Here is a 25,614-nt window from a genome sequence, read left to right as displayed (position 1 = left end):
AAAACCTTTCATCTTGTATTTATTAGATATAACTTGATAGATGGAGAGATAGGGATAATCAGACTTAAGGCAGTTTTGAAGAATGGGAATGTATAATTATTATAAGATACAACTTAATAAGGCATAACCAGAAAAGTTCTATTACATGATACCTGGCATTGTTTGCCTTAGAAATCTCTCTCTTTTGCCACCACCTTCCTCTTTACCCATACACAGATATCAATTATAGCTCTGTTACAACACCCCATGTTTTCATCTCTGCCTCTGTACTTTTTTCAATCATGGTGTGTCAAATAAGACTGCCTGAGTTCAAACTCTTTTCACCACTTACTAGCCTTGTGACCTTGGCATGTCACTCAGTCTTTCTGTACCTCTGTATCTTTATCTGTAAAGTGAGGATAATGATGATACTACACAGAATTGTGAAGATGGAAAGTAATGCATGGAAAGTATTTTGACAGTGCTCACAATAAATGTAAGCTATTATTTTTATTGCTTTATACTGTTAATACTACTACTACTATTTTTCTACCACCAGCCCTCTAAATAACCTACATTTATTAAACCAGCTCCTTAAAGCATCCTCCTTTTCATAGCCCTCCTGTATTAAAAAGAATAAATAGGGGCTCTTCTCTCACCCCACCTTTGCCTCAGTCTCATTTGCTTCTCATTGTCAAGAGAAAGAGACTGACAAGGTTAAAGAAGCATATCTTTGGTTCATGTAATTCCAAGCCAAAAAGTAACATATTAAAAACAATGCAGAGCATCAAAACTGGTTCTTTAACTCCATTTCTTTCACTGTCCTAACACCTAGGCCACAGTATTTCTTCATAGTTTGTCCCCTCCCTATCCTATGTCTTGCCAACCTAGCTCAGTTTTGTAAATTACAACACTGTCTTTCTCCTTTCTTCAGAAGTTAGTTCATTTCATTCAGGATTAACAAAAAGTGTTTGTTTTAGGAAATTGAGAGGGAGTGGGGAACGTTTTATAAAACACAAAATTTTGAGGCACTGCCTCTCCTACCAAACAGGAAATTAGATTTGTATGAAATTTCTTTTTTTAAAGATTATTTATTTATTTATTTGTCAGAGAGGGAGAGAGGTGAGCAAAAGCATGGGGAGCGGCAGGCAAAAGGAGGAGCAGGCTCTCTGCTGGGTAAGGAGCCCCATGTGGGACTCGATCCCAGGACCCTGGGATCATGAGCTGAGCTGAAGGCAGACGCTTAACTGACTGAGCCACCCAGGTGTCCCATTTGTATGAAATTTCTATGAAATTATTAGAAAACCCTGCAAGAAGTGATAGTCATTTGGTCAGCATTCATCACATGTACTGCAATTATTTGTTTTTACATTTTTCTCTATCACCATATGGATTCCATCAAGGCAAGGTCAATGCCTTAGTAATGCTATCTATCTGCTTTAGTTTTTGTCTTGTAAGGGATATTCAGAAGATGTTTATTGAATGAACAGATGAAAAAATGAAAGGATGAGACCTGGATCTTAACCTCAAGAAGTTTATAGTCTAGTAGAAAGGACCACCTGCATACATAAATAGCAGTAATCCTTACCCCTGTCTAACTTTTTAGTCCCTTCCTCATCTACCCTCCCACTTGTTCAGTCCACAGGTCACCAAGAATATGTCCTGTACTCTTATACCTCTCTTCCACAATTTCTTCTGCCTAGAATAACCTTCCCCTCATTTTCTGCTAAGTAAACTGCTATTCATTTATCAAGGTATAACTCTAATAGTATCTTCTCAGTTAAGTCTTTTCTGAGTCTCCTCCCCAAGTGGAATGAATACCTCTCTCCTCTGCCCACGTGTAGCCCTTTTCATATACCCCTCTTAGCACTTAGTACATTGAACCATAGTTACTTATCTATCATCTCTAAAGGTTTAATGTGAACTCCAAAAGGATTGGAACTTCATCTTACTAACTTGTGTAACTCTAGGGGCAAGGACAGTGTCTGGCATATAGTTAGTGTTCAACACATGGTTGAATGAAAAAAATGAATGAATCAATGACTCAACAAATAATTACTACAAATACCCTTAAAAAGGTAAAATAAGAACTTTGGTTAATAATAATCTATCAGGGGGCACCTGGGTGGCTCAGTAGGTTAAGCTTCTGACTTTGGCTCAGGTCATCATCTCAGGGTCTTGGGATCAAGCCCTGTGTCTGGTTCTGTGCTCAGGGGGAGTCTACTTCTCCCACTCCCTTGCCCCCCACCTCCACTCGTGCGCACGAGCACTCTCACCTCTCTCTCTCTCTCAAATAAATGAATGAAATCTTTAAAAATAATAATAATCTATCAGTATTGGCTCATCAGTTGTAACAAATGTACCATATTAATACAAGATGTTAATAATAAACTATGTATGAAGGGAGAACTGAGGGATTTATATACAAACTATACCCTCCACTCAGTTTTCCTGCAAACCAAAAATTCTAAAAAATAAACCCTATTTATAAAAAAATCTAATGAAAAATAAATTCCCAAGGAGAAAACTAAAATATTTTACCTAAAACATCCTACTATTATGTGTGTAGAACTGGAACTTATTTAACTTTACCTCATAAATCTGAATTCAGGTGTCACATGAGCAATATCTGTCCATGGTCTTTAGCATCATATAACACTGGTCTTTGCAAATAGCAATGTGACTTATGGAAGGAAGACTAAAAATGCCAAATTTCCCTTTAAAGAAATGAACACAGATGCAGCTAGATACTGTTCTTCCTTTAGATTTTATATAATAAACATTTGGGGACACAATTGTCCATATGCGGATAAGCTGATTAAGGTTTTTGCAAATGTAACAATAGTTATAATCATTATTCATATACAAACATTTGACTTGAGACTGTTCAATTATGCCATGAAGTAAGATATGATAATGTTTCAAGTATCCTACATGCAAAAAATTCATCATGTGCATTTCTAGATAGATCCAGTTCTATAGTGGAAATACTTTTATTGGCCAGTAGGAATTTAAAAATAATACAGAACTTGCCCTGGGCAGAGCAAGATGGCGGGGGAGTAGGAGACCGGGATTTCGTCTGGTCTCAGGAATTCAGCTGAATAGGGATCAAACCATTCTGAACACCTACGAACTCAACAGGAGTTCGAAGAGGAGAGTAGCAACAACTCTCTGAATAGAGAAGCGAATACTTACTGGAAGCAGGGACCCAACAAGCAACAGATACGGGGAGACTCCCCTTCCTACCCCAGGAGGAGCAGCGCGGGAGCAGACCGCAGGGATCTGCTGGGTTTGGAGACTCCACACGGGATCAGGTGCCAGAGATAGAAACGCTCGGTCACAGGCCGGGTGAGCATGGAGTGTGGGTGGAGACCAGGGAGACGGGAGTGACTGCTTTTCTCTGGGGGTGCACTGAGGAGTGGGGCCCTGAGTTCTCAGCTCCTCCGGGTGGAGATTGGGAGGCCACCATTTTCGCCCTGGTCCTCCAAAGCTATACCGAGAGCTTGCAGGGAACAAAAGTTCCTGAGAGCAAACCCGAGCAGCTTGCTTAGCCCGGACCGAGAAGGGCGGGTCAATTCAGCCTCTGACAAAGACATATGGAAACCACAGCAACAGGCCTCTCCCCCAGAAGATCAGCAGGAACAGCCAGCAAGCCAAGACCAAGTTTACCGATCAAGGAAAATGGGAGAACTCCAGCGCTAGGGGAATACTGCACATAGAATTCATGGCTTTTTTTACCATGAATCATTAGTTCATCAAAGTTAATTTTTTAACTGTTTTTTTTAATTTTTCTTTTTCCCTTTTTCAACCAACATCTTATCAATCACTTTTTTAAAAAAAATTTTTTCATTTTTCATTTTTCATTTTTAGAGTCATATTTTATCCCTTCATAGTAGTTACCCTTATTTTTGGCATATGTATATAAGTTGTTCTCTCTTTAAAATTTTGAGATACAGTTACGTCTAACAGATCAAAATATACCCTAAATCACTAGGGTATGGCTTTGTTCTAGTCTCCTGCCTGATCACATTCTCTCCCTTTTTTCTTTCTTTTTTTTAAAAAATCTTCTTCTTTCTTTTTTCAAAAACTTCTTATCATCAACTCCTTTTATAAAATATTTTATAATTTTCATCTTTACAGTCATCCTCCATCCCTTCATTGTATCAACCCTTATTTTGTATATATGTGTTTTTCTTCCTTTAAAATTTTAGGAGGCACTTTTTTCTAACAGACCAAAATACGCCCAAAATCTAGTGTTTGGCACTGATCTATGCACTAGCCTGATCATATTTGATCATATACTGCTTTTTTTGTATTGTTCTGTTTTTGTTTTTATCTTTTTCTTTCTTTTTTTTCTCTTTTTTCTTTCTTTCCCTTTCTTTTCCCCTGGTTTCAGATCTTTTCTGATTTCTATAGAGTATATTTGCTGGGAATGTTGTTAACCTGTTAGCATTTTGTTCTCTCATTCATCTATTCTCCTCTGGACAAAATGACAAGACGAAAAAAATCACCTCAGCAAAAAGAACAAGAGGTAGTACCATCAGACAGCGACCTACTCAATACGGACATCAGTACGATGTCAGACCTAGAGTTCAGAATCATGATTTTAAAGATACTCGCTGGGCTTGAGAAAAGTGTGGAAGTTATTAGAGAAACCCTTTCTGAAGAAATAAAAGAACTAAAATCTAACCAAGTAGAAATCAAAAAGGCTATTAATGAGGTGCAATAAAAAATGGGGGCACTAAATGCTAGGATAAATGAGGTAGAAGAGAGAATCAGCGATATAGAAGAACAAATGATGGAAAATAAAGAAGCTGAGAAAAAGAGAGAGAAACAACTACAGGATCACGAGGGCAGAATTCGAGAGATAAGCGATACGATAAGACGAAACAACATTAGAATAATTGGGATCCCAGAAGAAGAAGAAAGAGAGAGAGGGGCAGAAGGTATATTGGAGCAAATTATAGCAGAGAACTTCCCTAATGTGGGGAAGGAAACAGGCATCAAAATCCAGGAGGCCCAGAGAACCCCTCTCAAAATCAATAATAATAGGTCAACACCCCGACATCTAATAGGAAAACTTACGAGTCTTAGAGACAAAGAGAAAATCCTGAAAGCAGCTCGGGAGAACAGATATGTAACCTATAATGGTAGAAACATTAGATTGGGAACAGACCTATCCATGAAGACCTGGCAGGCCAGGAAGGACTGGGAAGATATCTTCAGAGCACTAAACGAGAAAAATATGCAGCCAAGAATACTATATCCGGCTAGAGTGTCATTAAAAATAGAAGGAGAGATAAAAAGCTTCCAGGACAAGCAAAAACTAAAGGAATTTGCAAACACGAAACCAGCCCTCCAAGAAATATTGAAAGGGGTCCTCTAAGCAAAGAGAGAGCCTAAAAGCAGCATAGATCAGAAAGGAACACAGACAATATACAGTAACAGTCACCTTACAGGCAATACAATGACACTAAATTCATACCTTTCAATAGTTACCCTGAATGTAAATGGGCTAAATGCCCCAATCAAAAGGCACAGGCTATCAGATTGGATAAAAAAACAAGACCCATCGATATGCTATCTGCAAGAGACTCATCTTAGACCCAAAGACACCCCCAGATTGAAAGGGAGGGGGTAGAAAACCATTTACCATGCTAACGGACACCCAAAGAAAGCTGGGGTGGCAATCCTTATATCAGACAAATTAGATTTTGAACTAAAGACTGTAATAAGATATGAGGAAGGAAACTATATCATATTAAAGGGTCTATCCAACAAGAAGATCTAACAATTGTAAATATCTATGCCCCTAACATGGGAGCAGCCAATTATATAAGGCAATTAATAACAAAAGCGAAGAAACACATTGACAACAATACACTAATATTGGGGGAATTTAACACCCCCCTGACTGAAATGGACAGATCATCTAAGCAAAATATCAACAAGGAAATAAAGACTTAAATGACACACTGGACCAAATGGACTTCACAGACATATTCAGAACATGCCATCCCAAAGCAATGGAATACACTTTCTTCTCTAGTGCCCATGGAACATTCTCCAGAATTTATCACATCCTAGGTCTCAAATCAGGTCTCAACCGGTACCAAAAGATCGGGATCATTCCCTGTATATTTTCAGACCACAATGCTTTGAAACTAGAACTCAATCACAAGAGGAAAGTCGGAAAGAACTCAAATACATGGAAGCTAAAGAACATCCTACTAAGGAATGAATGGGTCAACCAGGAAATTGAAGAAGAATTAAAAAAATTCATGGAAACCAATGAAAATGAAAACACAACTGTTCAAAATCTTTGGGATACAGCAAAGGCAGTCCTGAGAGGAAAGTATATAGCAATACAAGCCTTTCTCAAGAAACAAGAAAGGTCTCAAATGCACAACCTAACCCTACACCTAAAGGAGCTGGAGAAAGAACAGCAAATAAAGCCTAAACCCAGCAGGAGAAGAGAAATAATAAAGATCAGAGCAGAAATCAATGAAATAGGAACCAAAAGAACAATAGAATGGATCAATGAAACTAGGAGCTGGTTCTTTGAAAGAATTAACAGGATTGATAAACCCCTGGCCAGACTTATCAAAAAGAAAAGAGAAATGACCCAAATCAACAAAATCATGAATGAAAGAGGAGAGATCACAACCAACACCAAAGACATACAAACAATTATAAGAACATATTATGAGCAACTCTATGCCAGCAAATTAGATAACCTGGAAGAAATGGGTGCATTCCTAGAGATGTATCAACTACCAAAATTGAACCAGGAAGAAATAGAAAACCTGAACAGACCTATGACCACTAAGGAAATTGAAGCAATCATCAAAAATCTCCCAACAAACAAAAGACCAGGGCCAGATGACTTCCCAGGGGAATTCTATCAGACATTTAAAGAAGAATTAATACCTATTCTCCTGAAACTGTGCCCAAAAATAGAAATGGAAGGAAAACTCCCAAACTCATTTTATGAGGCCACCATTACCTTGATCCCAAAACCAGACAAAGACCCCATCAAAAAGGAGAATTACAGACCAATATCCTTGATGAACATGGATGCAAAAATTCTCACCAAAATACTAGCCAATAGGATCCAACAGTACATTAAAAGGATTATTCACCACGACCAAGTGGGATTTATCCCTGGGCTGCAAGTTTGGTTCAACATCTGCAAATCAATCAACGTGATACAATTCATTAACAAAAGAAAGAACAAGAATCATACGATCCTCTCAATAGATGCAGAAAAAGCATTTGACAAAGTACAACATCCTTTCTTGATCAAAACTCTTCAGAGTATAGGGATAGAGAGTACATACCTCAATATCATAAAAGCCATCTATGAAAAAATTACAGCGAATATCATTCTCAAGGGAAATGCTGAGAGCTTTTCCCCTAAGGTCAAGAACGTGGCAGGGATGTCCACTATCACCACTGCTATTCAACATAGTATTAGAAGTCCTAGCCACAGCAATTAGACAACAAAAAGAAATCAAAGGCATCCAAATTGGCAATGAGGAAGTCAAACTCTCACTCTTTGCAGATGATATGATGCTTTACGTGGAAAACCCAAAAGACTCCACCCCAAAACTGCTAGAACTCATACAGGAATTCAGTAAAGTAGCAGGATATAAAATCAATGCACAGAAATTAGTGGCATTCCTATACAGAAACAACAAGACAGAAGAGAGACAAATAAAGGAGTCGATCCCATTTACAACTGCACCCAAAACCATAAGATACCTAGGAATAAATTTAACCAAAGAGGCAAAGGATCTGTACTCAGAAAACTATAAAATACTCAGGAAAGAAATTGAAGAAGACACAAAGAAATGGAAAAACGTTCCATGCTCATGGATTGGAAGAACAAACATTGTGAAGATGTCAATGCTACCTAGAGCAACCTGCACATTCAATTCAATCCCCATCAAAATACCATCCATTTTTTTCAAAGAAATGGAACAAATAATCCTAAAATTTGTATGGAACCAGAAATGACCCCGAATAGCCAGAGGAATGTTGAAAAAGAAAAGCAGAGCTGGCGGCACCACGATTCCGGACTTCCAGCTCTATTACAAAGCTCTCATCATGAAAAAAGAGTATGGTACTGGCACAAAAACAGACACATAGATCAATGGAACAGAATAGAGAGCCCAGAAATGGACCCTCAACTCTATGGTCAACTTATCTTTGACAAAGCAGGAAAGAATGTCCAATGGCAAAAAGAAAGTCTCTTCAACAAATGGTGTTGGGAAAATTGGACAGCCACTTGCAGAAGAATGAAACTGGACCATTTCCTTACACCACACACAAAAATAGACTCCAAATTGTTGAAAGACCTAATCGTGAGACAGGAGTCCATCAAAATCCTAAAGGACAACACAGGTAGCAACCTCTTCGACCTCAGCTGCAGCAACTTCTTCCTAGAAGCATTGCCAAAGGCAAGGGAAGCAAGGGCAAAAATGAACTATTGGGATTTCTTCAAGATAAAAAGCTTTTGCCCAGCAAAAGAAACAGTCCACAAAACCAAAAGACAACTGACAGAATGGGAGAAAAGATTTGCAAATGATATATCAGATAAAGTGCTAGTATCCAAAATCTATAAAGAGCTTATCAAACTCAACACCCAAAGAACAAAGAATCTAATCAAAAATGGGCAGAAGACATGAACAGACATTTTTCCAAAGAAGACATCCAAATGGCCAACACACACATGAAGAAGTCCTCAACAACGCTTGGCATCAGGGAAATCCAAATCAAAACCTCAATGAGATACCACCTCACACCAGTCAGAATGGCTAAAATTAACAAGTCAGGAAACGACAGATGTTGGCGGGGATGTGGAGAAAGGGGAACCCTCCTACACTGTTGGTGGGAATGCAAGCTGGTGCAACCCCTCTGGAAAACAGTATGGAGTTTCCTCAAACAGTTGAAAATACAGCTACCATATGATCCAGCAATTGCACTACTGGGTATTTACCACAAATATACAAATGTAGGGATCTGAAGGGGTACATTCACCCCAATATTTATAGCAGCAATGTCCACAATATCCAAACTGTGGAAAGAGGCAAGATGTCCATCGACAGATGAATGGATAAAGAAGAAGTGGTATATATACACAATGGAATATTATGCAGCCATCAAAGGGAATGAGATCTTGCCATTTCCAATGACGTGGATGGAACTGGAGGGTGTTATGCTGAGTGAAATAAGTCAATCAGAGAAAGTCATGTATCATATGACCTCACTGATATGAGGAATTCTTAATCTCAGGAAACAAATGGAGTGTTGCTGGAGTGGTGGGGGGTGGGAGGGATGGGGTGGCTGGGTGATAGACATTGGGTAGGGTATGTGCTATGGTGAGCGCTGTGAATTGTGCAAGACTGTTGAATCACAGATCTGTACTTCTGAAACAAATAATGCAACAAATGTTAAGAAAAAAGATAAAAAGAAGATAGCAGGAGGGGAAGAATGAAGGGGTGTAAGTCGGACAGGGAGACGAACCATGAGAGACGATGGACTCTGAAAAACAAACAGGGTTCTAGAGGGGAGGAGGGTGGGGGTATGGGTTAGCCTGGTGATGGGTATTAAAGAGGGCACATTCTGCGTGGAGCTCTGGGTGTTATGCACAAACAATGAATCATGGAACACTACATCAAAAACTAATGATGTAATGTATGGTGATTTACATAACAATACAAAATTTAAAAAAGTAAAAATAATACAGAACTTGAACAGAGGGTTTTAGTCTTATGTTTTTAAAATGGGGTTTATTGTATTTGTTTGATTATGCAACTTAAACAATATAGCAAATGCGCCCCCTGGAGGAAAAACACATGGCAAATTCCATTATAACAATTGGTAAGTGGACATCTACAATGTGTGATTGCTCAGGGATATTGTTTTGCTAAAATTCATCCTAAAACAAGTGGTCCAGTAGCCACATCTTTATAATCTATTTTATTATAAAAGAAAATTCCACCATGCTAGTACTCATTTTCATGGGGTTTGGCTTATATTATTAATCCACTTCATGGTGTTTGGCTTATATTATCAATCCACTGTTATTTTAGAAATGACAATGATAACCTTTTGTTATTACTGGGTTTTATTTAGATTTTTCTGGTTTTCTAAGTGTTTGGTGGGCTTGTGATAGAAATATCAATCAGTGTAAAAAGCATTTTACTGTCACCATATACAGTTACTTTGAGTATTTGCTTTCATTTTATATGTACCAAGGGTTCCACGTCTATTTACATAAGCCTTCTTAAAAGCCAGAATTCTACTGAAATGAGAGTGAAGGTGTTGTTCATTGTTTTCCAAAAATAGACTTCAATGCTACTGTATTTTGGGCAGTTGATCACAAACACATCCTCATGAGAAAGTAACAGATGTAAAGAAAAAGTGTTATATTTATTTCAAACCCAGAGAGCAATGCAAGTATCACAGAAAATTTGTGCCAATGATTATGTATATTCTTTTGCTGACAGCTTGGTCTACAAAGCTGCTAGAGTGCAGCATCAGCAAGTCTAACCCAGAGGCAACTCTAAACTGATGGATAATATTTGATTCAGTAAATGAAATCAAGTAGGAGTTTTAAAATCAGTTACATCTCCTTTCATCAGACATTTCTTCTTGTCACTTTTTTATGGACTATACATTGGACTTAATAAGAAATGTTATCTGCAGGGCTTTTTTTCCCCCTAGGGAAAGAACTTTATTAACCTTGTTTCAAACTTTATTCCCAGGCTTCTTCAGCTTAATTAGCTCCAAAGAATGAATTGTGTATAAGCAAAAACTGAAAAGAGCTGCAGTGTCCAAGGGGCTTGGGCTTAAAAATACTAGAGATCTAGATTTTATCAGATCCATGAACAAAATTTTAAAAAGCAGTCATAATATAAAAGAGCAGCTCCCAGTAACTTCTTCAAGTTTTATCTTCTTCAAAAGTTGTTGACTCAATTCAGTTTGCTTCATTCTTGGAAGCTTCATCAAAATTCTCCACAAGATCTGGAACTTCATCATCATCATCCTCTCTGGTAGCAAGTGGTGCTTCTCTGTCCACAGATTGTTTGGAGAGCTTCAGCCTAGTCTTCTTAAACTAGTCAGACTGTCTGCACCAAGTTGGTTTAAGATCCTGGGTAGCATTTCTGTCAGGTGCTCTGTCTCAGCATGGCCTGAATGGTGAAAGTGTTCATGGCCAGTGACGCCTGAACTTTGGGGTTGTTGAAGTGGAGCACTGTTCCTTGGTTTGTGAACATATTCACTTCTTCAATACCACAGATATTGTTTACCCCTAACTTCTTTAAGGAGAACTAAAGTTTTTTATCCTCTGCTGTAGCCGTTCTATGAACCACCTTCTTCTTTTGGCGAGCAGTTCCTTTTCCACCAATGCGCACTTGTGCTTGCAGTTTGGCCAGTTTCTCCTGGTTCATGATAGTTTCTTTCATCTTGTTGGAGAGGAAATGGGACCGCTTGGGGTAATAGGGTTGGCGCTCAGGGCGTCTCCTGCGGACCAGCTGAGATTAGGTGCACATACGTGGGGACGCAAGATGGCAGCTAGTCTGCAGGGTTTTTTTTTTTTCTTTTTTTCCTTGTTGTAAAGTAAGACCATTTGTGAAAAGAAGGAATTTATTACAAATACATATTTGTTACTGATAAATGATAGTATATGTGATCCAGTGTTTCAGAGTCTCCTTTACATTAAAAAAGAAGTAGGTTTGATTTGAGAAAAGTAAACCCAGGTGTTTTGTTTTATTTTAAGTATAACAGATAAAAGGAAAATTGAATCATTTTGAAGTCAGGTGGTTCATTGATTCCCAAACCTATCTTCACATTATACACCAACTACAAGCACTTTTTGAAAATATAGTCTTGGACTCCACTCGGATTTTAATTCAGGAGATCTGAAATGGGACCTAAGAACCTACATTATAAGCAAGCCTGCTGGGTACTTTTAATATAATTGGTCCATGTAGTATTTTAGAACTACTGATCTAGTCTAACTCCTTATCCAATGTAGAATCCCCTTTACAAAATCCTTAACATGTAGTCATTTAGTGACACAAGGCAGTCCATTCCATTGTTGGTTGATTCTAATTGGAGAAAGTTCTGTTAAACCCAAGCCCTAGAAACTTCTCCCCAATAGTGTGTTCCCAGCAACCTCATAATGAATGCTCCACAGTCAGACATGTAGTTGGCCCATCAGGGACTCCTTGTCTTGCTTAGATAATTCTGTCTGAGGGACTAAGGAGTGTGTGTATCAACAAACTAAATTATAATGCAAGGTACATTTATATTAATAAAGCAAAAATATCCATAAATTTATGTCCCTTAGTTAACAACTAAGCTTTATTTTAATGTTCTCTCCGCAATGGCTTCCAATAACAACTTAAATCTTGGCTGAGTATCTAAGATTAAGATTTGTCACATTAATAACAACATCAACTCATTCCAGTATTTGGAAGTTTGAGAATTTTGACTGAAAAGCCCCACTAACCTACTCAGAGGTATCAGGGTTACAACTGGATTTAACTCCAGCCTCAGGCTGATCCTTGGAAAGAAAGAGCCCCATCTACTTCTCCTGAACTTCCTTAAGAAAAAAAGACAAGTTGGGTGCCTTGGTGGCTCAGTTGGTTAAGCAACTGCCTTCGGCTCAGGTCATGATCCTGGAGTCCCGGGATCGAGTCCCGCATCGGGCTCCCTGCTCAGCAGGGAGTCTGCTTCTTCCCCTGACCCTCTTCCCTCTCATGCTCTCTCTCGTGCTCTCTCTCTCAAATAAATAAATAAAATCTTAAAAAAAAAAAAAGACAAGTCTAGGAAACCTGTGCCAAGATAATCATACCACTGAGGATAAGAATGGTACATGATTGGGGTAGGAAGTGGAATGATAAAGAGGGTTTACATTGAAACTAAGCTGAGGTGGGGGTGGAGGGAACCAGGCATGGAAGCTAAATAGTGAACAAAGGGACTGAGTGTGTAACTGACAAGCCTTTTCTTTCCACTGTGTCTTCCTTCTCAGTATGCTTGTCTCTTACTTGCTTCAGTTCTCAGCTCTGTCATGCTTCATGATCCTATAGAACACCACCCAGGGGTGTCCTGTATGTCCTCTTCCAAGTAGCCAGCTGAGGTTGGAGGGACAGGTTGTTTATTCTGGGTCTCCATCCAGCTGAGCCACCAGGGTTGAGTCGGACTGAAAAGAAATCTAGGGCAGCTATGAGTCTGTCCCGATGATGAACCGCCATCCTCAGTTCCAAAGTGAAGTCAACCTAGAAAAGGAAGTTTAAATTTCACTTTGGAGAGGAGAGGTTGTCACAACCCGACCCCTAACTGAGAACAACAGTCTGACTAAACCATGAAGGGGTGTGGACCAAATAAAGAAGATTACCTGGTTAGAGCTCAAAACTTTCTTTTTACTGAATGCAACTAGGGAGGCAGATGTCACCTCCATGTAACCACCTGACTGACTTAAGGCAAAGATAGACAGGGGAAGAGGGAGAAAAAGGGACAGGTAATAAAGATCAGAGTAGAGAAGAGTCAGGAAAAGGGAAATTGAAGAGATAGGAAAAAGAAAGGAATATAATTAAGGATGCTGGGAGCATTTCCCCCAGGAACTGTAAGTAAGGCAGCCACTCTTTTTTTTTTTTTTTTCCTGAAGCCAATTTCCATGGATAGGATTCAGCCAGTTTGAAATGAAATGACAGTAACCTTCTTTTTGGACTCAAGGTAACAACCCCTGCTATCTTCTTCCTTTTCCTTGCTGGTTTGTGTGCCCAGGCCCATTATTGGGGAAAGGGAAGCTGAGCATGTGCTGACCTTGCCTCCTCCAATCCCTAATTAGTCTCACAAGGTTTTTTTTAAGACTGCAGTGAAGTTTTGATTTTTTTTTCCTTTTTTGCCCCCGGCTTTATGGAGGTATAATTGACAAAAATTGTATATATTTAGGATGTACAACATAATTTTTTAAAGCTGTATTTTTTAAGTTGGAGACATAGAAAACAGAGTGAATTTCTGCTTACTCTGACACCACCAATAGCTCTCCAGATATAATTTAGCTTATTTCAATAAAAAATGCTAAAAACCCCCAGGGTGGCGAAAACAATAACATAAACCTAAGTACAAGCCCTATGCCAGGAGATTAAAGTAATTAAAGGGACCCCTCTCTGTGTTATTCTCTATAATAGCACTTATCTATTTCTGTCAAAGCACATATCAAAAGCTGTAATTATCAAGTTTATTTTTCCTGGTTTCTTGTTTACTGCCTGTCTCCCTTCCAGTAGAATGTCAGATTCATGAGGGCAAGGATTATTGACTGTTTTCTTCCCTATTATATATATGTATTCCCAGGGCCTAGAAGAGTATCTGCATATAGCGGACTCACATTAGTATGTACTAAGTGACTGAATGATTGAATGAATGAATGAATGGTGAGGCTCATTGAGCAGGCAGAACAATCCCTTAGGAAACATTCAAACCACTAGCCTGTCAAAACCTGTGTTTTCTAACCCCTTCCTACCTCCTCAACCTTATAATCTGCACTCCCCCTGGCCCTTCAATTCCTCTTACACATCATGTTCTTAATTCAGGGTGTCACATGTGTGATTTCATTTATTTAGGATGCTCTTCCCTGGCTTGGCAACCTCTCACCCATCATTCTTATTCTAAAAGTCACCTAAGTGAGACTTCCTTGGCCATACAATCTAAGTAGTACCCCTTCCCACTCCCCCACCTTGTTATTTTCTTTCACTGTGCCCTGTTCTATTTCCTTCAAAGCAATTTTTTTGGTAATTTGTGATTATATATCTATTTGCTTTTTTTCAATTTTATTTTATTATGTTATGTTAGTCACCATATAATACATCATTAGTTTCTGATGTGATGATCCACGATTCATTGTTTTCATATAACACCCAGTGCTCCATGCAGTACGTGCCCTCCTTAATACCCATCACTGGGCTAACCCATCCCCCCACCCCCTACCCTCTAAAACCCTCAGTTGGTTTCTCAGAGTCCATAGTCTCTCATGGTTCATCTCTTCCTCCGATTCCCCCCCTTCATTTTTCCCTTCCTTCTCCTAATGTCCTCCATGCTATTTCTTATGTTCCACAAATAAGTGAAACCATATGATAATTGGCTTTCTCTGCCTGACTTATTTCACTTAGCATAATCTCCTCCAGGCCCATCCATGTCGATATAAAAGTTGGGTATTCATCCTTTCTGATGGCTGAGTAATATTCCATTGTATATATGGACCACATCTTCTTTATCCATTCATCTGTTTGTTTTTTTAAAGATTTTATTTATTTATTTGACAGAGAGAGACACAGTGAGAGAGGGAACATAAGCAGGGGGAGTGGGAGAGGGAGAAGCGGGCTTCGCACAAAGCAGGGAGCCCGACACGGGGCTCGATCCCAGGACCCTGGGATCATGACCTGAGCTGAAGGCAGACGCTTAACGACTGAGCCACCCAGGCGCCCCTATCCATTCATCTGTTGAAGGGCATCTCAGCTCTTTCCACAGTTTGGCTATTGCAGACATTGCTGCTATGATTGGGGTGCATTTGGCCCTTCTTTTCACTACATCTGTGTCTTTAGGGTAAATACCCAGGAGTGCAATTGCTGGGCCATAGGGTAGCTCTATTTTTAATTTTTGGAGGCACCTCCACACTGTTTTCCAAAGTGGCTGTACCAACTTGCATTCCCACCAACAGTGTAAGAGGGTTCCCCTTTCTCCACAACCTCTCCAACATTTGTTGTTTATTTCCCTGTCCATTTTTGCCATTCTAACTGGTGTAAGGTGGTATCTCAATGTGGTCTTAATTTGAATTTCCCTGATGGCTAATGACGATGAACATTTTTTCATGTGTCTGTTAGCCATTTGTATGTTTTCTTCAGAGAACTGTTTGTTCATGTCTTCTGCCCATTTATTGACTTGATTATTTGTTTTTTGCATGTTGAGTTTGAGAAGTTCTTTGTAGATCTTGGATACCAGCCCTTTATCTGTAGTGTCATTTGCAAATATCTTCTCCCATTCTGTGGGTTGCCACTTCATTTTGTTGAATGTTTCCATTGCTATGCAGAAGCCTTTTACCTTTTTTTTTTTAATTTTTTATTGCTATGTTAATCACCATACATTACATCATTAGTTCTTGTGTAGTGTTCCATGATTAATTGTTTGTGCATAACACCTAGTGCTCCACGCGAATGTGCCCTATTTAATACCCATCACCAGGGAAACCCATACCACACCCTCCTCCCCTCTAGAACCCTCAGTTTGTTTTTCAGAATCCATCGTCTCTCATGGTTAGTCGCCCCCTCCGACTTACTCCCCTTCTGCTATCTTCTTTTTTTCTTTTTTCTTAACATATGTTATATTAATTGTTTCAGAAGTACAGATCTGTCACTCAACAGTCTTGCAAAATTTACAGTGCTCATCATAGCACATACCCTACCCAATGTCTATCACGCAGTCACCGCATCCCTCCAACCACATCACTCCAGCAACACTCCATTTGTTTCCTGAGATTAAGAATTCCTCATATCAGTGAGGTCGTATAATACATGTCTTTCTCTGATTGACTTATTTCACTCAGCATAACACCCTCCAGTTCTAACCAAGTCGTTGCAAATGGCAAGATCTCATTCCCTTTGATGGCTGCATAATATTCCATTGTGTATATATATCACTTCTTCTTTATCCATTCATCTGCCGATGTACATCTTGGCTCTTTCCACAGTTTGGATATTGTGGACATTGCTGCAATAAACATTGGGGTGAACGTACCCCTTCGGATCCCTACATTTGTATCTTTATGGTAAATACCCAGTAGTGCAATTGCTGGATCCTATGGAAGCTATATTTACAACTGTTTGAGGAACCTCCATACTGTTTTCCAGAGTGGTTACACCAGCTTGCATTCCCACCAACAGTGTAGGAGGGTTCCCCATTCTCCGCATCCAGCCAACATCTGTCATTTCCTGACTTGTTAATTTTAGCCATTCTGACTGGTGTGAAATGGTATCTCATTGAGGTTTTGATTTGGATTTCCCTGATGCCGAGCGATGTTGAGCACTTTTTCATGTGTCTGTTGGCCATTTGGATGTCTTCTTTGGAAAAAAGGCTGTTCATGTCTTCTGCCCATTTCTTGATTGGATTATTTGTTCTTTGGGTGTTGAGTTTGATAAGTTCTTTATAGATTTTGGATACTAGCCCTTTATCTGATATGTCATTTGCAAATATTTTCTCCCATTCTGTCGGTTGTCTTTTGGTTTTGTGGACTGTTTCTTTTGCTGGGCAAAAGCTTTTTATCTTGATGAAATCCCAATAGTTCATTTTTGCCCTTGCTTCCCTTGCCTTTGGCGATGTTTCTAGGAAGAAGTTGCTGCAGCTGAGGTCGAAGAGGTTGCTACCTGTGTTGTCCTTTAGGATTTTGATGGACTCCTGTCTCACGTTTAGGTCTTTCAACCATTTGGAGTCTATTTTTGTGTGTGGTGTAAGGAAATGGTCCAGTTTCATTCTTCTGCATGTGGCTGACCAGTTTTCCCAACACCATTTGTTGAAGAGACTGTCTTTTTGCCATTGGATATTCTTTCCTGCTTTGTCAAAGATTAGTTGACCATAGAGTTGAAGGTCCATTTCTGGGCTCTCAATTCTTTTCCATTGATCTATGTGTCTGTTTTTGTGCCAGTACCATACTGTCTTGATGATGAGAACTTTGTAATAGAGCTGAAAGTCCGGAATCGTGATGCCGCCAGCTTTGCTTTTCTTTTTCAATATTCCTCTGGCTATTCGGGGTCGTTTCTGGATCCATACAAATTTTAGGATTATTTGTTCCATTTATTTGAAAAAAGTGGATGGTATTTTGATGGGGATTGCATTGAATGTGCAGATTGCTCTAGGTAACATTGACATCTTCACAATGTTTGTTCTTCCAATCCATGAGCATGGAACGTTTTTCCATTTCTTTGTGTCTTCTTCAATTTCTTTCATGAGTATTTTATAGTTTTCTGAGTATAGATCTTTTGCCTCTTTGGTTAAATTTATTGCTAGGTATCTTATGGTTTTGGGTGCAATTGTAAATGGGATCGACTCCTTTATTTGTCTCTCTTCTGTCTTGTTGTTTGTGTATAGGAATGCCACTGATTTCTGTGCCTTGATTTTATATCCTGCCAATTTACTGAATTCCTGTATGAGTTCTAGCAGTTTTGGGGTGGAGTCTTTCGGGTTTTCCACATACAGTATCATATCATCAGCAAAGAGTGAGAGTTTGACTTCCTCATTGCCAATTTGGATGCCTTTGATTTCTTTTTTTGTCTGATTGCTGTGCCTAGGACTTCTAATACTATGTTGAATAGCAGTGGTGATAGTGGACATCCCTGCCGCATTCCTGACCTTAGGGGAAAAGCTCTCAGCTTTTCCCCATTGAGAATGATATTCACTGTAGGTTTTTCATAGATGGCTTTTATGATATTGAGGTATGTACCATCTATCCCTATACTCTGAAGAGTTTTGATCAAGAAAGAATGCTGTACTTTGTCAAATGCTTTTTCAACATCTATTGAGAGGATCATATGATTCTTGTTTTTTCTTTTGTTAATGTATTGTATCACGTTGATTGATTTGTGGATGTTAAACCATCCTTGCAGTCCAGGGATAAATCCCACCTGGTCGTGGTGAATAATCCTTTTAATGTACTGTTGGATCCTATTGGCTAGTATTTTGGTGAGAATTTTTGCATCCATGTTCATCAAGGATATTGGTCTGTAATTCTCCTTTTTGATGGGGTCTTTGTCTGGTTTTGGGATCAAGGTAACACTGGCCTCATAGAATGAGTTTGGAAGTTTTCCTTCCATTTCTATTTTTGGGAACAGTTTCAGGAGAATAGGTATTAATTCTTCTTTAAATGTCTGATAGAATTCCCCTGGGAAGCCATCTGGCCCTGGGCTTTTGTTTGTTGGGAGATTTTGATGACTGCTTCAATTTCTTTAGTGGTTATAGGTCTGTTCAGGTTTTCTATTTTTCCTGGTTCAATTTTGGTAGTTGATACATCTCTAGGAATGCACCCATTTCTTCCAGGTTATCTAATTAGCTGGCATAGAGTTGCTTATAGTATGTTCTTATAATTGTTTGTATGTCTTTGGTGTTGGTTGTGATCTCTCCTCTTTTTTCATGATTTTGTTGATTTAGGTCATTTCCCTTTCCTTTTTGATACGTCTGGCCAGGGGTTTATCAATCTTGTTAATTCTTTCAAAGAACCAGCTCCTAGTTTCCTTGATCTGTTCTACTGTTCTTTTGGTTTGTATTTCATTGATTGCTGCTCTGATCCTTATTATTTCTCTTCTCCTGCTGGATTTAGGCTTTATTTGCTGTTCTTTCTCCAGCTCCTTTAGTTATAGGGTTAGGTTGTGTATTTGAGACCTTTCTTGTTTCTTGAGAAAGGTTTGTATTGCTATATACTTTCCTCTCAGGACTGCCTTTACTTTATCCCAAAGGTTTTGAGCAGTTGTGTTTTCATTTTCATTGGTTTCCTTGAATTTTTTAAATTCTTCTTTAATTTCCTGATTGACCCATTCATTCTTTAGTACGATGCTCTTTAGCCTCCATGTATTTGAGTTCTTTCCGACTTTCCTCTTGTGATTGAGTTCTAGTTTCAAAGCATTGTGATCTGAAAATATGCAGGGAATGATCCCAATCTTTTGGTACCGGTTGAGACCTGATATGTTACCTAGGATATGATCAATTCTGGAGAATGTTCCATGGGCACTCGAGAAGAATGTGTATTCGGTTGCTTCGGGATGGCATGTTCTGAATATGTTTGTGAAGTCCATTTGGTCCAGTGTGTCATTTAAAGTCTTTATTTCCAACAAATGGTGTTGGGGAAATTGGACAGCCACATGCAGAAGAATGAAACTGGACGATTTCCTTACACCACACACAAAAATAGACTCCAAATGGTTCAAAGACCTAAACGTGAGACAGGAGTCCATCAAAATCCTAAAGGACAACACAGGTAGCAACCTCTTCGACCTCAGCCGCAGCAACTTCTTCCTAGAAACATCGCCAAAGGCAAGGGAAGCAAGGGCAAAAATGAACTATTGGGATTTCATCAAGATAAAAAGCTTTTGCCCAGCAAAAGAAACAGTCCACAAAACCAAAAGACAACCGACAAAATGGGAGAAAATATTTCCAAATGACATATCAGATAAAGGGCTAGTATCCTAAATCTATAAAGAACTTATCAAACTCAACACCCAAAGAACAAATAATCCAATCAAGAAATGGGCAGAGAGATGAACAGACATTTTTCCAATGAAGACTTCCAAATGGCCCACAGACACATGAAAAAGTGCTCAACATCGCTTGGCATCAGGGAAATCCAAATCAAAACCTCAATGAGATACCACCTCACACCAGTCAGAATGGCTAAAATTAACAAGTCAGGAAACTACAGATGTTGGCTGGATGCGGAGAAAGGGGAACCCTCCTACACTGTTGGTGGGAATGCAAGCTGGTGCAACCCCTCTGGAAAACAGTATGGAGGTTCCTGAAAGAGTTGAAAATAGAGCTTCCATAGGATCCAGCAATTGCACTACTGGGTATTTACCACAAAGATACAAATGTAGGGATCCGAAGGGGTACATGCACCCCAATATTTATAGCAGCAATTTCCACAATAGCCAAACTGTGGAAAGAGCCAAGATGTCCATCAACAAATGAATGAATAAAGAAGATGTGGTGTATATACACAATGGAATATTATGCCGCTATCAAAGGGAATGAGATCTTGCCATTTGCAACGACTTGGTTAGAACTGGAGGGTGTTATGCTGAGTGAAATAAGTCAATCAGAGAAAGACATGTATCATATGACCTCGGTGATATGAGGAATTCTTAATCTCAGGAAACAAACAGAGTGTTGCTGGAGTGGTGGGGGGTAGGAGGGATGGGGTGGCTGGGTGATGGATACTGGGGAGGTTATGTGCTATGGTGAGCGCTGTGAATTGTGCAAGACTGTTGAATCACAGATCTGTATTTCTGAAACAAATAATGCAATATATGTTAAGAAAAAAAAGAAGAAGAAGGTAGCAGGAGGTGAAGAATGTAGGGGAGTATGTCAGAGGGGGAGACGAACCATGAGAGACGATGGACTCTGAAAAACAAACAGGGTTTTAGAGGGGAGTGGGGTTGGGGGTATGGGTTAACCTGGTGATGGGTATTAAAGAGGGCACATTCTGCGTGGAGCGCTGGGTGTTATGCACAAAAATGAATCATGGAACACTACATCAAAAACTAATGATGTGATATATGGTGATTAACATAACAATAAGAATTTAAAATTAAATAAATAACTGACAAATTAAAAAAAAATAAAGTCTTTATTTCCTTGTTGAGCTTTTGCTTAGATGATCTGTCCATTTCAGTCAGGGGTTGTTAAAGTCCCCCAGTATTATTCTATTGTTTCTTTGCTTTTGTTATTAATTCCCTTATATAATTGGCTGCTCCCATGTTAGGGGCATAGATATTTACAATTGTTAGATCTTCTTATTGGATGGACCCTTTAAGTAGAATATAGTGTCCTTCTTCATCTCTTATTACTGTCTTTGTTTTAAAATCTAATTTGTCTGATATAAGGCTTGCCACCCCAGCTTTCGTTTGTTGTCCATTACCATGGTAAATGGTTTTCCACCCCCTCACTTTCAATCTGGGGGTGTCTTTGGGTCTAAAATGAGTCACTGGCAGTCAGCATATCGATGGGTCTTGTTTTTTAATCCAATCTGATAGCCTTTGTCTTTTGATTGGGGCATTTGGCCCATTTACATTCAGGGTAACTATTGAAAGGTATGAATTTAGTGCCATGTATTGCCTGTAAGGTGACTGTTGCTGTATATTGTCTGTGTTCCTTTCTGATCTATCCTGCTTTTAGGCTCTCTCTTTGCTTAGAGGACCCCTTTCAATATTTCTTGGAGGGCTGGTTTCGTGTTTGCAAATTCCTTTAGTTATTGTTTGTCCTGGAAGCTTTTTATCTCTCCTTCTATTTTCAATGAGGGCCTAGCTGGATATAATATTCTTGGCTGCATATTTTTCTCATTTAGTGCTCTGAAGATATCTTGCCAGTCTTTTCTGGCCTGCCAGGTCTCTGTGGATAGGTCTGTTGCCAATCTAATATTTCTACCATTGTAGGTTACATATCTCTTCTCCTGAGCTGCTTTCAGGATTTTCTCTTTGTCTCTGAGACTCGTAAGTTTTACTATTAGATGTCGGGGTGTTGACCTATTATTATTGATTTTGAGAGGGGTTCTCTGGGCCTCCTGGATTTTGATGCCTGTTTCCTTCCTCACATTAGGGAAGTTCTCTGCTATTATTTGCTCCAATATACCTTCTGCCCCTCTCTCTCTTTCTTCTTCTTCTGGGATCCCAATTAATCTAATGTTGTTTCGTCTTATCATAGCGCTTCTCTCTCGAATTCTGCCCTCGTGATCCTGTAGTTTTTTCTCTCTTTTTCTCAGCCTCTTTATTTTCCATCATTTGGTCTTCTATATCGCTGATTCTCTCTTCTGCCTCATTTATCCTAGCAGTTAATGCCCCCAATTTTGATTGCACCTCGTTAATAGCCCTTTTGATTTTGATCTGGTTAGATTTTAGTCCTTTTATTTCTCCAGAAAGTGTGTCTCTAAAAACTTCCATGCTTTTTTCAAGCCCAGCGAGTATCTTTCAATTCATGATTCTGAACTCTAGGTCTGACATCGTACTGATGTCCATATTGAGTAGATCCCTGTCTGATGGTACTATCTCTTGTTCTTTTTGCTGAGGTGATTTTTTTCGTCTTGTCATTTTGTCCAGAGGAGAATAGATGAATGAGAGAACAAAATGCTAACAGGTTAACAACATCCCCAGCAAATATACACTATACAAATCAGAAAAGACCTGAAACCAGGGGAAAAGAAAGGGAAAGAAAGAAAAAAGAAAGAGAAAAGAAAGAAAAAAACAGAAAAAGATAAAAACAAAAACAGAACTATACAAAAAAAAACCAGAATATGATCAAATATGATCATGCTAGTGCATAGATCATTGCCACATACTAGATTTTGGACATATTTTGGTCTGTTCGAAAAAGTACCTCCTAAAATTTTAAACAAGAAAGACTTATATATATACAAAATAAGGGTTGATACAATGAAGGGATGGAAGATGACTGTAAAGATGAAAATTATAATATTTTATAAAAGGAATTGATAAGATAAGAAGTTGTTTGAAAAATGAAAGAAGATTAAAAAAAAAGAAAAACGAAAAAAAGAAAAGGGAGAGAATGTGATTACGCAGGAGACTAGAACAAAGCCATACACTAGTGATTTAGGATATATTTTGATCTGTTAGAGGAAACAGTATCTCAAAATTTTAAAGAGAAAACAACTTATATATATATACCAAAAATAAGGGTAACTACTATGAAGGGATAAAATATGACTCAAAAAATGAAAAATAAAAAATTTTTAAAAAAAGGTATTGATATGATGTTGGTTGAAAAAAGGGAAAAAGAAAAATTAAAAAAAAAACAGTTAAAAAAATTAAGTTTGAAAAACTCATGAATCATGGTAAAAAAAAGCCATGAATTCTATGTGCACTATTCCCCTAGTGCTGGAGTTCTCCCGTTCTCCTTGATCAGTAAACTTGGTCTTGGCTTGCTGGCTTTTCAAGCTGATCTTCTGGGGGAGGGGCCTGTTGCCATGGTTCCCAAATGTCTTTGCCGGAGGCGGAATTGCCCCGTCCTTGTCAGTCCGGGCTAAGGAAGCTGCTCGGGTTTGCTCTCAGGAGCTTTTGTTCCCTGCAAGCTCTGGTACAGCTTTGGAGGAGCAGGGGAAAATTGTGGCTTCCCAATCTCCACTCGGAGGAGCTGAGAACTCGGGGCCCCTCTCCTCAGTGCGCCCCCAGAGAAAAGCAATCACTCCCGTCTCCCTGGTCTCCGGCCGCACTGCGTGCTCACCCGGCCTGTGACCAAGCATTTCTATCTCTGGCACTCGACCCTGTGTGGAGTCTCCAATCCCAGCAGATCCCTGTGGTGCGCTTCTGTGCCACTCCTCACGGGGGAGGGAGGTGAGTCTCCCCAGTTCTGCTGCTTGTTGGGTCCCTCCTGGTGGAGCAGTGGCCCGACTGGGCCGCAGATCACAGCTTATGGCAACCCCGAACTGAGAGCCCATGCCTTGGCTCCGTCTCTGTAGCCGGCTTCCCTGCTCCAATACTTGGGTGCTCTGCTGTACTCAGGCACCCCCAGTCTTTCTGTGACTCCGAGGGTCCTGAGACCACACTGTCTCGCGAGGGTTCCACCCCCCGCTTAGCCACTGGAGCGACGTCCCTCAGTGGAGCCAGCTTCTCAAAGTTCCGATTTTGTGCTCCATGGCTCTATCACTTGCCAGAAGCGGCCAACAGAGGCCCCCTCCCCCACCATCTATCCTCCCAAATATCGCCTCGGATTCACTTCCCCACAGGTCCTACCTTCCAGTAAGTGGTTGCTTCTCTGTTCAGAGAGTTGTTGTTACTCTCTTCTTCAGTCTCCTGTTCAGTTCGTAGGTGTTCAGAATGGTTTGATCCCTATTCAGCTGAATTCCTGAGACCAGATGAAATCCAGGTCTCCTACTCCTCTGCCATCTTGCTCCGCCCCCCAGAAGCTTTTTATCTTGATGAAGTGCCAAAAGTGCATTTTTGCTTTTGTTTCACTAGCTTTTCGAGATGTATCTTGAAAGAAGTTGTTGTGGCGATGTCAAAGGGGTTATTGCCTATGTTCTCCTCTAGGATTTTGTTGGATTCCTGTCTCACATTGGGGTCTTTCATCCATTTTGATTTATCTTTGTGTATGATGTTAGAGAATGGTTGAGCTTCATTCTTCTGCATGTGGCTGTCCAATTTTCCCAGCACCATTTTTTGAAGAGACTGTCTTTATTCCATTGCATATTTTTTCCTGCTTTGTCGAAGATTATTTGACCATAGAGTTGAGGGTCCATTTCTGGGCTCTCTATTCTGTTCCATTGGTCTATATGTTTGTTTTTGTGCCAGTGGCATGGTGTCTTGGTGATCACTCTTTTGTGATATAGCTTGAAATCAGGCAACATGATGACCCCAGCTTTGTTTTTCTTTTTCAACATTTCCTTGGCGATTCAGGGTCTTTTTTGATTCCATACAAATTTTAGGATTGTTTGTTCCAGCACTTTGAAAATTGTCATTGGAATTTTGATCAGGATGGCATTGAAGGTATAGGTTGCTCTGGGTAGCATAGACATTTTAACAATGTTTATTCTTTCGATCCATGAGCATGGAATATCTGTCCATCTTTTTGTGTCTTCTTCAATTTCTTTCATGAGTGTTCTATAGTCCCTAGAGTATAGATCCTTTACATCTTTGGTTAGGTTTATTCCGAGGTATCTTATGGTTTTTGGTGCTATTGTAAATGGAATCGTTTCTCTAATTTCTCTTTCTACAGTTGCATTGTTAGTGTATAAGAAAGCAACTGATTTCTGTGCATTGATTTTGTATCCTGCCACATTACTGAATTGCTGGATGAGTTCTAGTAATTTGGGGGAGGAGTCTTTTGGATTTTCCACATAAAGTATCATGTCATCTGCAA

General features: G+C 39.4%; 1 protein-coding gene and 1 pseudogene across 1 annotated transcript in view; one reads left to right on the top strand and one right to left on the bottom strand.

The window, feature by feature from the left end:
* The window catches only part of IL1RAPL2 (interleukin 1 receptor accessory protein like 2), a 629,876-nt gene that overhangs the window by 208,680 nt on the left and 395,582 nt on the right, over positions 1 to 25,614 (top strand). The window lies entirely within an intron of this gene.
* LOC114199993 (transcription factor BTF3 pseudogene) lies at positions 10,964 to 11,450 on the bottom strand (annotated as a pseudogene).

The sequence above is a fragment of the Eumetopias jubatus genome, unplaced genomic scaffold (assembly GCF_037043125.1).
Source record: "Eumetopias jubatus isolate StellerSeaLion01/CBP00866 unplaced genomic scaffold, mEumJub1_p1.0 scaffold_11, whole genome shotgun sequence".
In the NCBI taxonomy this organism is placed as follows: domain Eukaryota; kingdom Metazoa; phylum Chordata; class Mammalia; order Carnivora; family Otariidae; genus Eumetopias; species Eumetopias jubatus.
This window is presented reverse-complemented; position numbering and strand designations above follow the sequence as displayed.